Raw genomic sequence first — 15,250 nt, 5'->3', positions numbered from 1 at the left:
TCCACATGCGGTGAGTGGGCTGTCCAAATAATTGGGCCTATGGCCAAAACAAAGTCCAAACAAAAGTTACTCATGTCCACAAGCTGGCGTAAATAACAAATCCTGTCCGATGGTTCGTATAGATCCTAACAAAGCCAATGAGCAGGCAAGGCGGACTGTTTTTAACTGCGGCTCTGCCGTGTCACAGACCATGTGTGCATGCTAGAAGTAGGCTGTATAGTTATAGCTACTACCATGTTAGAAAGTGAGTGCAGACTGTGGGTCGTCAAACATGTGGCTAGTTCCCTGGAAAGTAATCCTCAGTTTAGCCGGGTGTATCAGGCCAAATCTGACTCCTGCCTTGTGAAGGTGGGATTTCACATCTTTGTATGCAGCTCTGCGTCTTGCCAGGTCTGCAGAGTCGTCTATGGATCCGTGTGCCATTGTAGTTCAGCTGTCTTCTTTCGAAGGAGGGACGAATAATTTTCTCATTGGTCTGGAAGTAATGCATGTGGACCTGCATGGCTCTGGAATGGCAGTCGGGTTGTGGTTTTGCAACTAAAGGTCGATGTGCTCTGTCAATGGCGTGGGGTCTGTCAAAGGTCTTTCCATCGAGAACATCCTGCAGGAAAGAGGATTACAGCCCTCCAGCTCTTCTGGTATGTCGACCACCCTTATGTTGTGGATGGCTTCCGGGTTAAGCAAGCAGTGTGTCAAGAAGCAGTGCGACTTGGCAGGGTCGTGTTCGGGGGACGCCTGGCTCTCGACCTTCGTCTACCAATTTGGATATCATGAATACGGGGTACAAGTAAAAAAATATAATAATTCTAGCCTTTATTTTTTATTACTCGGGCCAGAGTGAATCCGGTCGTAGTTTGCCTACCCCTGTTTTAGACCCAGACAGCAGCTAACACAGTCCCAGATAACTAATCACGCTGGAGGGGACGGGAGCAGATCGTTGCCCCTAACCACAGATCTAGGATCAGATTATCCCATCCAAATCTTAACATTATCTATAAGGTTACAATAGTATATTTTTTTCTTGTCAGAATTACATTTTGGGGATGTAAAAACCCTTTCAGTGTAAACTTAAATGACTAAACCAGAGAAAGTATGTAGAAAAGATAATGGACCTATATATTAATATTTGAGAACTAACAATCACCAAAATAAAGGGGGAAAACTGACAATTCCTAAATATTGATTCAGCACTAAAGATCGTATTAGCCATGGAAAATTCATAGAATTGCAGGAAAATCGCTTTAAAAATGCAAAATGTTACCTCCGATCCATGGCAGAATATTGAGAATCGCAGGATTAAAAAAATAATTTAAAAAAACAACATTTTCTCTCAGCTGCATGGTAAAATGGGGGCCACTAAAATGTTCTGTGAAATTCAGCTTTGCTGACCGCACCTGTATTCATAACCTACCTGTTCCCTGTCTGTACTCTCAGGTGCAGAGCTGGAACAGCTGAACCTGGCATGAAAGTGAAAATTAAAATGACTTCAGAGTTGATTCATGATTGGCCATATAGGTGTTAGGCCGGGTGATTGTATTCGTAGTGCTAATCATCGTTTGTTGGCAGATCAGATAATTGATTGGCACTGACACTCTTTAGGCTATTTACTTTTGCTGAGAGGGCATGCTGATTAAGGCGACTGCAGACTAGGTTCTGTTTGCTCCTAGCAGAACCTGGCTAGGCGTAAGCGCGCGACTATGCTCGCATACTCCTTGCTTGCTAAAATAGCTAGCTGAACCTTGCTATCAGACTTTGGTTTTACAAATGCGAAGCGTATGATTTTCTTTCTATATATATATATCTCGTATAAACTAGTAATATCATCAACCATGTGTAGTTAACTAGAGATTATGATTGATTGTTTTTTCTAAGATATGTTTAATGCTAGCTAGCAACTTACCTTGGCTTACTGCATTCGCGTAACAGGCATTCCGTCTCCTTGTGGAGTGCAACGAAAGGCAGGTGGTTAGAGCGTTGGACTAGTTAACTGTAAGGTTGCAAGATTGGATCCCCTGAGCTGACAAGGTGAAAATCTGTCGTTCTGCCCCTGAACACGGCAGTTAACCCACCGTTCCTAGTCCGTCATTGAAAATAAGAATGTGTTCTTAACTGACTTGCCTAGTTGAATAAAGGTGTAAAAAATGTATTTAAAATCGGCCAAATCAGTGTCCAAATCATGACCGATTGTTATAAAAACTTGAAATCGGCCCCAATTAATCGGCCATTCCGATTAATCGGTCGACTTGTAGTACTGACTCTGTTAGTGGAATGGACTGACCTTTAGTATAGATGCCTGCAAATCACATGCTAATTTCAGTCTCGATTCCTGGTGTTTCTGTAACATGCTTGTCTTCAATGTAAAATATTCTATATTCAGCTGGGCTTGTGTTGGAGAGTCTGGTTCATTCAGTTCAGCAGATCCCTGTGTGACAACCAACCACAGTGACCATTTGGTAGTTGACAACACAGAATCATCTCATTGACCACTGGCACCACACTATCAGTGTCTGTTTCAGTCTCATACATTAATATGGAAAGCCCCATCTTGAAAGAGGGTGAGATGCAATGTTGTTGTTGTGTGTGTGTGTGTGTGTGTGTGTGTGTGTGTGTGTGTAAGTGCATCCAGTGTTTTGGCCTGTGCCTGTTAGCTGCAGTCTTGTTTTGGCGTGTCTGATATTTTGGCCTGTGTACTGAGGTGTTTTGGTTGTGTTAATTGGATTAGAGTAACATGTTTTCTGGCCTGTATATAAGGTGTCACCTTTCCAGCCTGGGTTGAAGTGTAATGTGCTGCTATTTTGGCCTGTGTTGGAGGCTCTGATTCGAGGTGAAATGCTGGAAATGAGACTAGTGAGGATTATGTAACAGTAGTGGCTTGTTTTGGTGCCTGTAGATCAGGCCTGAGTGAGCTGGGGGGGTGGGAGCACGGGGGCGAGTGTTGGCGTGAGAGAACCTGAATAACGCCAGTCAGTTGCCCCCCATCAGGGAGGCAGCCCTCTGAACTACACCAGAGGTGCAGGCTGCTGTGGACACTGGTCATACCAACAAATTTATTCTGTATGTGCATATGTAACCGGTGTGAAATGGCTAGCTAGTTAGCGGGGTGCGCGCTAATAACGTTTCAATCGGTGACGTCACTCGCTCTGAGACCTTGAAGTAGTTGTTTCCCTTGCTCTGCAAGGACCGTGGCTTTTGTGGAGCGATGGGTAACGATGCTTCGGGGGTGTCAGTTGTTGTGTTCAAAGGGTCCCTGTTTTCGAGCCCAGGTAGGGGCGAGGAGGGGGACGGAAGGAAAACGGTTACACATATAGATGTGTGTGCAATGTACATATGTAGACCTATTGTACAGATGACCATTCTGTAGGACAAGTGTGATACATGCTTTATGATGCTGTTGTTTTAGCACTGTGTTCTTCTCTCAGTCTGATGAGCTGTAGATTTCTCTCACAGAAAGACTCTCGCCTGAGCATGACCTGTTGCCATGGCTACAGCTAGCCACTGACAACACCTGATGCACACAGAGAAAGATCATCCTGCTGTGCTCCACAGATCAACCACAGACACTGTTGGGCCAGTGCGGAGGCAATCACACACAGCCACCGACCATGCATCTGACCACGGTCGACCACAGATTGACCACAGTGTCTTCATATGTAGTACATCCAGTTGAAGTTGGAAGTTGACATACATTTAGGTTGGAGTCATTAAAACTCGTTTTTCAACTACTCCACAAATTTCTTGTTAGAAAACTATAGTTTTGGCAAGTCGGTTAGGACATCTACTTTGTGCATGACACAAGTAATTATTCCAACAATTGTTTACGGACAGATTATTTCACTTATAACTCACTGTGTCACAATTCCAGTGGGTCAGAAGTTTACATACACTAAGTTGACTGCCTTTAAACAGCTTGGAAAATTCCAGAAAATAATGCCATGGCTTTAGAAGCTTCTGTTTGGCTAATTGACATAATTTGAGTCAATTGGTGGTGGCCTTCCTTCAAACTTAGTGCCTCTTTGCTTGACATCATGGTTAAATCTAAAGAAATCAACCAAGACCTCAGAAAACAATTGTGGAGACAAGTCTGGTTCCTCCTTGGGAGCAATTTCCAAATGCCTGAAGGTACCATGTTCATCTGTACAAACAATAGTAAGCAAGTATAAACACCATGGGACCACGCAGCCATCATACTGCTCAGGAAGCTCTGTCTCCTAGAGATGAACATACTTTGGTGTGAAAAGTGCAAATCAATCCCAGAACAACAGCAAATCAAATCAAATTTTATTTGTCACATACACATGGTTAGCATATGTTAATGCGAGTGTAGCAAAATGCTTGTGCTTCTAGTTCCGACAATGCAGTAATAACCAACAAGTAATCTAGCTAACAATTCCAAAACTACTACCTTAGACACAAGTGTAAGGGGATAAAGAATATGTACATAAAGACATATGAGTGAGTGATGGTACAGAGCGGCATAGGCAAGATACAGTAGATGGTATTGAGTGTAGTATATACATATGAGATGAGTATGTAAACAAAGTGGCATAGTTAAAGTGGCTAGTGATACATGTATTACATAAAGATGCAGTAGATGATATAGAGTACAGTATATACATATACAGTGCCTTGCGAAAGTATTCGGCCCCCTTGAACTTTGCGACCTTTTGCCACATTTCAGGCTTCAAACATAAAGATATAAAACTGTATTTTTTTGTGAAGAATCAACAACAAGTGGGACACAATCATGAAGTGGAACGACATTTATTGGATATTTCAAACTTTTTTAACAAATCAAAAACTGAAAAATTGGGCGTGCAAAATTATTCAGCCCCTTTACTTTCAGTGCAGCAAACTCTCTCCAGAAGTTCAGTGAGGATCTCTGAATGATCCAATGTTGACCTAAATGACTAATGATGATAAATTACAATCCACCTGTGTGTAATCAAGTCTCCGTATAAATGCACCTGCACTGTGATAGTCTCAGAGGTCCGTTAAAAGCGCAGAGAGCATCATGAAGAACAAGGAACACACCAGGCAGGTCCGAGATACTGTTGTGAAGAAGTTTAAAGCCGGATTTGGATACAAAAAGATTTCCCAAGCTTTAAACATCCCAAGGAGCACTGTGCAAGCGATAATATTGAAATGGAAGGAGTATCAGACCACTGCAAATCTACCAAGACCTGGCCGTCCCTCTAAACTTTCAGCTCATACAAGGAGAAGACTGATCAGAGATGCAGCCAAGAGGCCCATGATCACTCTGGATGAACTGCAGAGATCTACAGCTGAGTTGGGAGACTCTGTCCATAGGACAACAATCAGTCGTATATTGCACAAATCTGGCCTTTATGGAAGAGTGGCAAGAAGAAAGCCATTTCTTAAAGATATCCATAAAAAGTGTTGTTTAAAGTTTGCCACAAGCCACCTGGGAGACACACCAAACATGTGGAAGAAGGTGCTCTGGTCAGATGAAACCAAAATTGAACTTTTTGGCAACAATTAAAAGCAACACAGCTCATCACCCTGAACATACCATCCCCACTGTCAAACATGGTGGTGGCAGCATCATGGTTTGGGCCTGCTTTTCTTCAGCAGGGACAGGGAAGATGGTTAAAATTGATGGGAAGATGGATGGAGCCAAATACAGGACCATTCTGGAAGAAAACCTGATGGAGTCTGCAAAAGACCTGAGACTGGGACGGAGATTTGTCTTCCAACAAGACAATGATCCAAAACATAAAGCAAAATCTACAATGGAATGGTTCAAAAATAAACATATCCAGGTGTTAGAATGGCCAAGTCAAAGTCCAGACCTGAATCCAAACGAGAATCTGTGGAAAGAACTGAAAACTGCTGTTCACAAATGCTCTCCATCCAACCTTACTGAGCTCAAGTTGTTTTGCAAGGAGGAATGGGAAAAAATGTCAATCTCTCGATATGCAAAACTGATAGAGACATACCCCAAGCGACTTACAGCTGTAATCACAGCAAAAGGTGGCGCTACAAAGTATTAACTTAAGGGGGCTGAATAATTTTGCACGCCCAATTTTTCAGTTTTTGATTTGTTAAAAAAGTTTGAAATATCCAATAAATGTCGTTCCACTTCATGATTGTGTCCCACTTGTTGTTGATTCTTCACAAAAAAATACAGTTTTATATCTTTATGTTTGAAGCCTGAAATGTGGCAAAAGGTCACAAAGTTCAAGGGGGCCGAATACTTTCGCATGGCACTGTACATATACATATGAGATGAATAATGTAGATTATGTAAACATTATATTAGGTAGCATTGTTTAAAGTGGCTAGTGATATATTTTACATCATTTCCCATCAATTCCCATTATTAAAGTGGCTGGAGTTGAGTCAGTGTGTTGGCAGCAGCCACTCAATGTTAGTGGTGGCTGTTTAACAGTCTGATGGCCTTGAGATAGAAGCTGTTTTTCAGTCTCTCGGTCCCAGCTTTGATGCACCTGTACTGACCTCGCCTTCTGGATGATAGCGGGGTGAACAGGCAGTGGCTCGTGTGGTTGTTGTCCTTGATGATCTTTATGGCCTTCCTGTGACATCGGGTGGTGTAGGTGTCCTGGAGGGCAGGTAGTTTGCCCCCGGTGATGCGTTGTGCAGACCTCACTACCCTCTGGATAGCCTTACGTTTGTGGGCGGAGCAGTTGCCGTACCAGGCGGTGATACAGCCCGACAGGATGCTCTTGATTGTGCATCTGTAGAAGTTTGTGAGTGCTTTTGGTGACCAGCCGAATTTCTTCAGCCTCCTGAGGTTGAAGAGTCCCTGCTGCGCCTTCTTCACGATGCTGTCTGTGTGGGTGGACCAATTCAGTTTGTCTGTGATGTGTAAGCCGAGGAACTTAACTTACTACCCTCTCCACTACTGTTCCATCAATGTGGATAGGGGGGTGTTCCCTCTGCTGTTTCCTGAATTCCACAATCATCTCCTTAGTTTTGTTGATGTTAAGTGTGAGGTTATTTTCCTGACACCACACTCCGAGGGCCCTCACCTCCTCCCTGTAGGCCGTCTCGTCGTTGTTGGTAATCAAGCCTACCACTGTTGTGTCGTCCGCAAACTTGATGATTGAGTTGGAGGCGTGCGTGGCCACGCAGTCGTGGGTGAACAGGGAGTACAGGAGAGGGCTCAGAACGCACCCTTGTGGGGCCCCAGTGTTGAGGATCAGCGGGGTGGACATTTTGTTGCCTACCCTCACCACCTGGGGGCGGCCCGTCAGGAAGTCCAGTACCCAGTTGCAGAGGGCGGGGTCGAGACCCAGGGTCTCGAGCTTGATGACGAGCTTGGAGGGCACTATGGTGTTAAATGCCGAGCTGTAGTCGATGAACAGTATTCTCACATAGGTATTCCTCTTGTCCAGATGGGTTAGGGCAGTGTGGTTGAGATTGCATCGTCTGTGGACCTATTTGGGCGGTAAGCAAATTGGAGTGGGTCTAGGGTGTCAGGTAGGGTGGAGGTGATATGGTCCTTGACTAGTCTCTCAAAGCACTTCATGATGATGGAAGTGAGCGCTACGGGGCGGTAGTCGTTTAGCTCAGTTACCTTAGCTTTCTTGGGAACAGGAACAATGGTGGCTCTCTTGAAGCATGTGGGAACAACAGACTGGGATAGGGATTGATTGAATATGTCCGTAAACACACCAGCGAGCTGGTCTGCGCATGCTCTGAGGGCGTGGCTGGGGATGCCGTCTGGGCCTGCAGCCTTGCGAGGGTTGACACGTTTAAATGTTTTCCTCACGTCGGCTGCAGTGAAGGAGAGTCCGCATGTTTTAGTTGCGGGCCGTGTCAGTGGCACTGTATTGTCCTCAAAGTGGGCAAAAAAGTTATTTAGTCTGCCTGGGAGCAAGACATCCTGCTCCGTGATGGGGCTGGTTTTCTTTTTGTAATCCGTGATTGACTGTAGACCCTGCCACATACCTCTTGTGTCTGAGCCGTTGAATTGAGATTTGGGGTGGCAGGGTAGCCTAGTGGTTAGAGCGTTGGACTAGTAACCGGAAGGTTGCAAGTTCAAACCCCCGAGCTGACAAGGTACAAATCTGTCGTTCTGCCCCTGAACAGGCAGTTAACCCACTGTTCCTAGGCCGTCATTGAAAATAAGAATTTGTTCTTAACTGACTTGCCTGGTTAAAAAAAGGTTTAAAAAAATGATTTAAAAGCAGTGGTTCGGGCTTTCAGTTTCACGCGAATGCTGCCATCAATCCACGGTTTCTGGTTTGGGAATGTTTTAATCGTTGCTATGGGAACGACATATTCAACGCACGTTCTAATGAACTCGCGTTCGTTGAATCAGCGTATTCGTCAATGTTGTTGTCTGACGCAATACGAAACATATCCCAGTCCACGTGCTGGAAGCAGTCTTGGAGTGTGGAATCAGATTGGTCAGACCAGCGTTGAACAGACCTCAGCGCGGGAGCTTCTTGTTTTAGTTTCTGTCTGTAGGCAGGGATCAACAAAATGGAGTCGTGGTCAGCTTTTCCGGAAGGAGGGCGGGGCAGGGCCTTATATGCGTCGCGGAAGTAGCAAAGGACCTTGTGAAGATGCTGGAGGAAACGGCAAAAGAAGTATCTATATCCACAGTAAAACAAGTCCTATATCGACATAACCCGAAAGGCCGCTCAGCAAGGAAGAAGCCACTGATACAAAACCACCATAAAGCCAGACTACGGTTTGCAACTGCACATGGGGACAAAGATCATACTTTTTGGAGAAAGGTCCTCTGGTCTGATGAAACAAAAATAGAACTATTTGGCCATAATGACCAACGTTGTGTTTGGAGGAAAAAAGGGGAGGCTTGCAAGCTGAAGAACACCATCCCAACTGTGAAACACAGGGGTGTTAGCATCATGTTGTGGGGGTGCTTTGCTGGTGCACTTCCCAAAATAGCTGGCATCCTGAGGCAGGAATATTATGTGGATTTATTGAAGTAACATCTCAAGACATCAGTCAGGAAGTGAAAGCTTGGTCGCAAATGGGTCTTCCAAATGGACTATGACCCCAAGCATCCTTCCAAAGTTGTGGCAAAATGGTGTAAGGACAACAAAGTCAAGGTATTGGAGTGGACATTATAAATCCCCGACCTCAATCCCATAGAAAATATGTGGGCGGAACTGAAAAAGTGTGTTTGAGCAAGGAGGCATACAAACCTGACTGTTACACCAGCTCTGTCAGGAGGAATGGGCCAAAATTCACCCAACTTAAAGGCAATTACACTCAATTAGTATTTGGTACATGTAAACTTCTGACCCACTGTGAATGTGATGAAAGAAATAACAGCTGAAATAAATCATTCTCTCTACTATTATTCTGACATTTCACATTCTTAAAATAAAGTGGTGATCCTAACTGACCTAAGACAGGGAATTTTTACTAGGATTAAATGTCAGGAATTGTGAAAAACTGAGGTTAAATGTATTTGGCTAAGGTGTATGTAAACTTCCAACTAAATATAGCTGCAAACAAACACAATCAACAATCAATGCTGAACCACAGTTAGACATCGCATCGCTTGTGGAGCACAGAGGAGGCCAAAGAATAGCCAACCAAGGGGGGAAAAACTATAGCCTCAAAAGCAAAATCAGCCTTTACACCACTTTGGGCTATATTTGGGCATTATGGAAACCCATAACAAACTCCATGACCCTTTACCAATTCCAGTCAGATGACTTAGTGTGACGCACAAATATGAGGGGACTTTTTGTCTCTTTTTGATCAACTGCTGTGATGAATGGCTGTGAATTCCAGCGCCACAAATCTGCAGGGGAAAGGCCTCTAATTTAACCAGTCTTAATCTTTGATCTGTGGTGCTGTCTGCCTCCCCTACAGTAACATGCCTGTGACCCTCACCTCATCCCCGTCAAACCCCTCCCCAGCACAGCCCCACTACTGATAACACTGCTTGGAATGGGTGCCGTGAACGGAGAGGAGTGATGCGAATGCACAGACCAGTGGAGAGTGAAGAATGTGGTCGGGGCAAGCAGAGGATGGGTCCCGCGAGTGCACAGGCAGCGGGGTCGCGCAAATTAAGCTTGAGTTGCAAGTGTGACTTTAAGTAAGCAGAACATCATTGCCGCATGCAAAATATTAATTTGAGAGTAGAGATTATTCATAATTTTTTTGCAGAGATACTTAAACATCTTGCTCTCGCATCTGCAATCTTACTATCGTTTTATTAGAGGTGAAAATTCTAGCCAATGAACATGGTTGTCACTAGTTAAACACAGCCACAAAGTTATACTTATTATGGCTAAACCCAGCCTATTTCTACAATTTAGCTTCTTAAAATATGATTTTAAACTTAACCACACTGCTAACCTTATGCCTAACCATAACTTTAAAGTTAAGACCAAAAAGCACATTTGTTTTTCAGGAATTTTTACTGTACAGTAAAGCTGTGTTATCTAGTGTAAACCAGATGTTGACGTTGAAAGGCAATGTAACCTAATGTAGCAGGCGTAAAAAAAAAAGAACACCTGAGTGTAGTTCCCACGTACGGGTTTCAGCAGAAAATGAAGCTAGATTGTATTTGCTGTATCCCTGAAACCGTATACATCCAGTTGTTGGCAACTTCTCTCAGACTGAAGGCAAGGTGATGGTGGTGTAAGGACGATGGCTGACAATAAAAAGGTAAGCTCTATAACCTAACCAGCCAACTAATCAACTAGGATTTCAGTATTTCAATTGAAGTAGGTAGTTATTTGGTTTTCTGATGTTAAAGCAGGCTATTGATTAGGCAAGCTAGATCAGCGCCAGCTAGCTAGGAAGCTAAAGCTTTTGTAGCTAGCTAACTGTAGCTAACTGTAATTGTAGCTAGCTAACTAAGTTAACGAGGGGTTGCTAGAGAAGGAGGACTTGGAAGACCAGCCAGACTGTGAGTGAGTGGTGAGAACAGACAGGGAAGGCCCTTCCTAGGGTAGAGGTGATTAAGATGGGGTGAGTGGGAGGCAAGATCAAACTCTGAAATAAATAGGCAATATTATAAACCACTAACTGCATACTTTGAGAGTCTTTGAAATACACTTCTGATAACTTTTACACTGGCAGTTTTTAACAATCTCTCTCTATCCCTCTCTCCATGCAGGCCCACTGTCACTATGTGGTGGGGAAGTTGTTCTCTGCTTCGGTGACAAAGATAGAAGGTACAGGAGTCCACTCTATTCCAAGTACCTTGGCTCTCCACTCTATATATGTGAGTGTGTGTTTAGTGTAGGAGATACATATGTATTTGAGTCTACTCTGAGTCTGTATACACCCTGTATTACATGCCTGTGTTTTTGTTCTTGTGTGTGATTCAGTGTCATGTTTTGTGACATCCCTCTCTCTTGTCTCCTCAGATATTTGGTGCTCCCCGGACCAGTTTTTTCGAGGCAGGGATGGACTACTGTTAGTCTGAGCTTGCCCCGCAGTCCCCATACACACACATTAACTCGGTTAGCTACCCCACACGCACATCTAGATGCAACTGAGACTCTTGCATAAATCATGCATTGGTGTAACTTGCATAAAAATTCACGCTACAAGGATTTTATGTTGGGATTCAGCGCTTTCGACTCCATACAAAATCTAATTCCATCTTCTGCATCTTACTGTCTTCTCTATAGATTGTGCTGATGCCCTACTGTAAGAACCTGGAGATCTTCACTGGTTCTGGGGTAGGTGACCTGACCACCAACAGTTCCTGGGACACGTTCCAGCGTTACCGCTGTCTGGAGAACATCCCGAGTGTGGTCAACAGACATCTGCTGCAACTTCATATCTAGCGTGTCAGTTCTGCTGCACCAGGAAGCTAAAGGTATGGTACCGCACTCCCAACAGTCATGTATGACTGCTTAAACATCCTTAAAAATACTAATTTATGTTTTAATTAACACAAAGTCTAAAGGTTTCTTATGGCTCAATAATACTGACAAATGGTACTGATTGTACACCTCTGCGCAGTCCCACATAGTCCCACATCTGCCATTCCATATCGAGACACATGCAACAGCTCTGTGACAATTTTATATTTCCTCGATTCCTTGCTTCCTATTTCAGTGCCTCTTTCTAAAACCCCATTGGAGGAGAGGACCCAAGGTTTCTCTCCTCAGTTCTCCAATGGGGTTTTGAGAAGGATGTGAGTAGAGAGGAAGTGAAGTTAGTTTTAGGTGCAATCTTATGTTGAATGATACATTTATCTGTTTGTACGTACAGTGCCTTCATAAAGTATTCGCACCCTTTGACTTATTCCAGATTTTGTTGTTACACTGTGGGAATAAAATGGATTTAATTGTATTTTTTTCGTCAACGATCTATACAAAATACTCTGTCAAAGGGGAAGAAAGTCTCTAACTTTTTTATTTATTAACCCTAATATATTTTAATGAGAACTATTCAACCTCCCTAAGTTAATACATGTTAGAATCACCATTTTACCCATCTACCAATAGGTGCCCTTCTTTGCGAGGCATTGGAAAACCTCCCTGGTCTTTGTCGTTACGTGTGTGCTGGAAATTCCATGCTCAACTGAGGGACCTTCTAGATAATCAAACAGTTGGTGTGGTGTACAGAGATGGGGTAGGCATTAAATCATGTTAAACACCATTATTACACAGAGTTAGTCCATGCAGCTTATTATCTGACTTGTTAAGCACATTTTTACTCCAGAAGTTATTTTGGCTTGCCATAACAAAGGGGTTGAATACTTTTTGACTCGACATTTCCGCTTTATGTGTTTTATATGTAAAAATGTCTAAACATAATTCCACTTTGACATTATTGTGTGTAGACCAGTGACACAAAATCTACGTTTAACCCATTTTAAATTCAAGCTGTAACATAACAAAATGTGGAAAATGTCAAGAGGTGTGAGTACTTTCTGAAGGCACTGTTCTACTTGTGCTCCTTTCCACAGGTGGCTCTGGCTTGCTGATAACATCTGATCTGATGAGACTCCCTATGAGATTTGACTCCTGTATTACTGCCTGTATTCAATACAACTTCCAATGCCGATTTTAAATAATTTGACACTGTAATTTGATAGACAATGGTAGTTCCCAATCAGACATTTACTACCTCAGTTAAATGTTTGGTGAATGCATATTGTTGATGTAAAAACAATATTTCTCCCAACCCTCCCCTTGTACTGTAATTTGTCTTGTTGAAAATGATTATTTATGTCCACAAATAACTGTAGTGACCCTGTGTTTTTAAACTTGGATATCGACTTTGCCTCTTCAACTACTCAGGGCTACAAGCTCATTCTCCCTGCCTGTTTCATTCGACCTACACTACCATTAGGCAGACAATCAGCTAGGTGGAGAATCAGATTTAAAAATAATAATATATTGTGATAATTATACTGAACAAAAATATAAACAAAATGCAACAATTATACTGAGGTACAGTTAACTTAAGGAAATCAGTCAATGTAAATAAATTCATTAGGCCCTTATCTATGCATTTCACATGGAATGCAGTTGGGAGTCAGGCCCAGCCAATCAGAATGAGTTTTTCCCCACAAAAGGGCTTTATTACAGACAGAAATTCTCCGTTTCATCAGCGGATGTGGAGGTCCTGGGCTGCAGTTTGTGGTCTGCAGTTGGTCTGCAGTTTTCTGGCAACAGCTCTGGTGGACATTCTTGCAGACAACATTCCAATTGGACGCTCCTTCAACTTGAGACTTATGTGGCATTGTGTTTTTTTCTAAAACTACACATTTTAGTGGCCTTTTATTGTCCCCAGCACAAGGTGCCCCTGTGTACTGTGTTTTAATCAGCTTCTTGAAATGCCAAACCTGTCAGGTGGGTGGATTATCTTGGCAAAGGAGAAATGCTCACTGACAGGGATGTAAACAAATTTGTTCACAAAATGTGAGAAATAAGCTTTTTGTGCGAATGGGACATTTCTGTGATCTTTTATTATTTTTAAAACATGGGACCAACACTTTAAATGTTGTGTTTTATATTTTTGTTCAGTGTATATATAAAATATACAATGAATGTTCCACCAACCGGTTTCTGTGCCAAACCACCACGCAACCAATGAACAGGGCATACCAACTTCGGGCGCTTCAATATCATGGTTTGAGTTTAACACCACAATAAATAGACTGTCAATCTTGACAAACAGAAAATACATCCCTCCCTACCTTGTAGGCCTACTCAATATCGAAGGCTTGGCTTGACAATATCTAAATGTCATTCAACTTTTGGTGTTTTGGAACCGATGCCTCTTTCCATTCATCAAATGGCTGCTGCACGGTTTCATTCGAAAGTATTCAGACCCCTTCAAATCAAATTTATTTATATAGCCCTTCGTACATCAGCTGATATCTCAAAGTGCTGTACAGAAACCCAGCCTAAAACCCCAAACAGCAAGCAATGCAGGTGTAGAAGCACGGTGGCTAGGAAAAACTCCCTAGAAAGGCCAAAACCTAGGAAGAAACCTAGAGAGGAACCAGGCTATGTGGGGTGGCCAGTCCTCTTCTGGCCCCTTCCCTTTTTCCACATTTTGTTACGTTACAGCCTTATTCTAAAATAGATTTTTTTTAAATCAAATCTACACACAATACCCCATAATGACAAAGCGAAAACAGGTTTTTAGACCATTTTGAAATGTACTAACAATAAACAAATACCTTATTTAAATAAGCATTCAGACCCTTTGCTATGAGACTCGAAATTGAGCTCCGGTGCATCCTGCTTCCATTGATCATCCTTGAGATGTTTCTGCAACTTGATTGGAGTCCACCTGCAATAAATTCAATGATTGGACATGATTTTGAAAAACACACTCCTGTCTACATAAGGTTGACAGTGCATGTCAGCAAAAACCAAGCCATGAGGTCGAAGGAATTGTCCGTAGAGCTCCAAGTCAGGATTGTTTCTCGGCACAGATCTGGGGAAGTCTACCAAAATATTTCTGCAGTATTAAAGGTCCCGAAGAACACAGTGGCCTCCATCATTCTTAAATTGAAGAAGACTCTTCCTAGAGCTGGCCGACCTGTCAATACTGAGCAATCGGGAGAGAAGGGCCTTGGTCAGGGAGGTGACCAAGAACCCGATGGTCACTCTGACAGAGCACCAGAGTTCCTCTGAGATGAAAGAACCTTCCAGAAGGACAACCGTTTCTGAAGCACTCCACCAATCAGGCCTTTTTTGGTAGAGTGGCCAGACGGAAGCCACTCCTCAGTAAAAGGCACATGACAGCCACTTGGAGTTTGCCAAAAGGCACCTAAAGGACTCTCAGACCATGAAAAACA

General features: G+C 43.1%; 1 protein-coding gene across 4 annotated transcripts in view; it reads left to right on the top strand.

Moving 5' to 3' along the window:
* LOC109866207 (nuclear receptor coactivator 1) overlaps positions 1-15,250 on the top strand; it is a 95,590-nt gene that overhangs the window by 37,392 nt on the left and 42,948 nt on the right. The window contains exons 1-2 of one of the 4 annotated variants that reach the window (XM_031800215.1): positions 9,197-11,441; positions 11,613-11,803. The exons of 2 other annotated variants lie outside the window; for them this stretch is intronic. The gene's annotated coding sequence lies outside the window, so the exon portion shown is untranslated. Of the gene's footprint in view, positions 1-9,196; positions 11,442-11,612; positions 11,804-15,250 lie in introns of those variants that run through there. One more of the 4 variants, XM_031800213.1, reaches the window with a different exon arrangement.

The sequence above is a fragment of the Oncorhynchus kisutch genome, linkage group LG21 (genome assembly GCF_002021735.2).
Source record: "Oncorhynchus kisutch isolate 150728-3 linkage group LG21, Okis_V2, whole genome shotgun sequence".
Lineage (NCBI taxonomy): Eukaryota > Metazoa > Chordata > Actinopteri > Salmoniformes > Salmonidae > Oncorhynchus > Oncorhynchus kisutch.
Note: the sequence above shows the minus strand (reverse complement) of the source record. Positions and strands in the feature narration are given on the sequence as shown.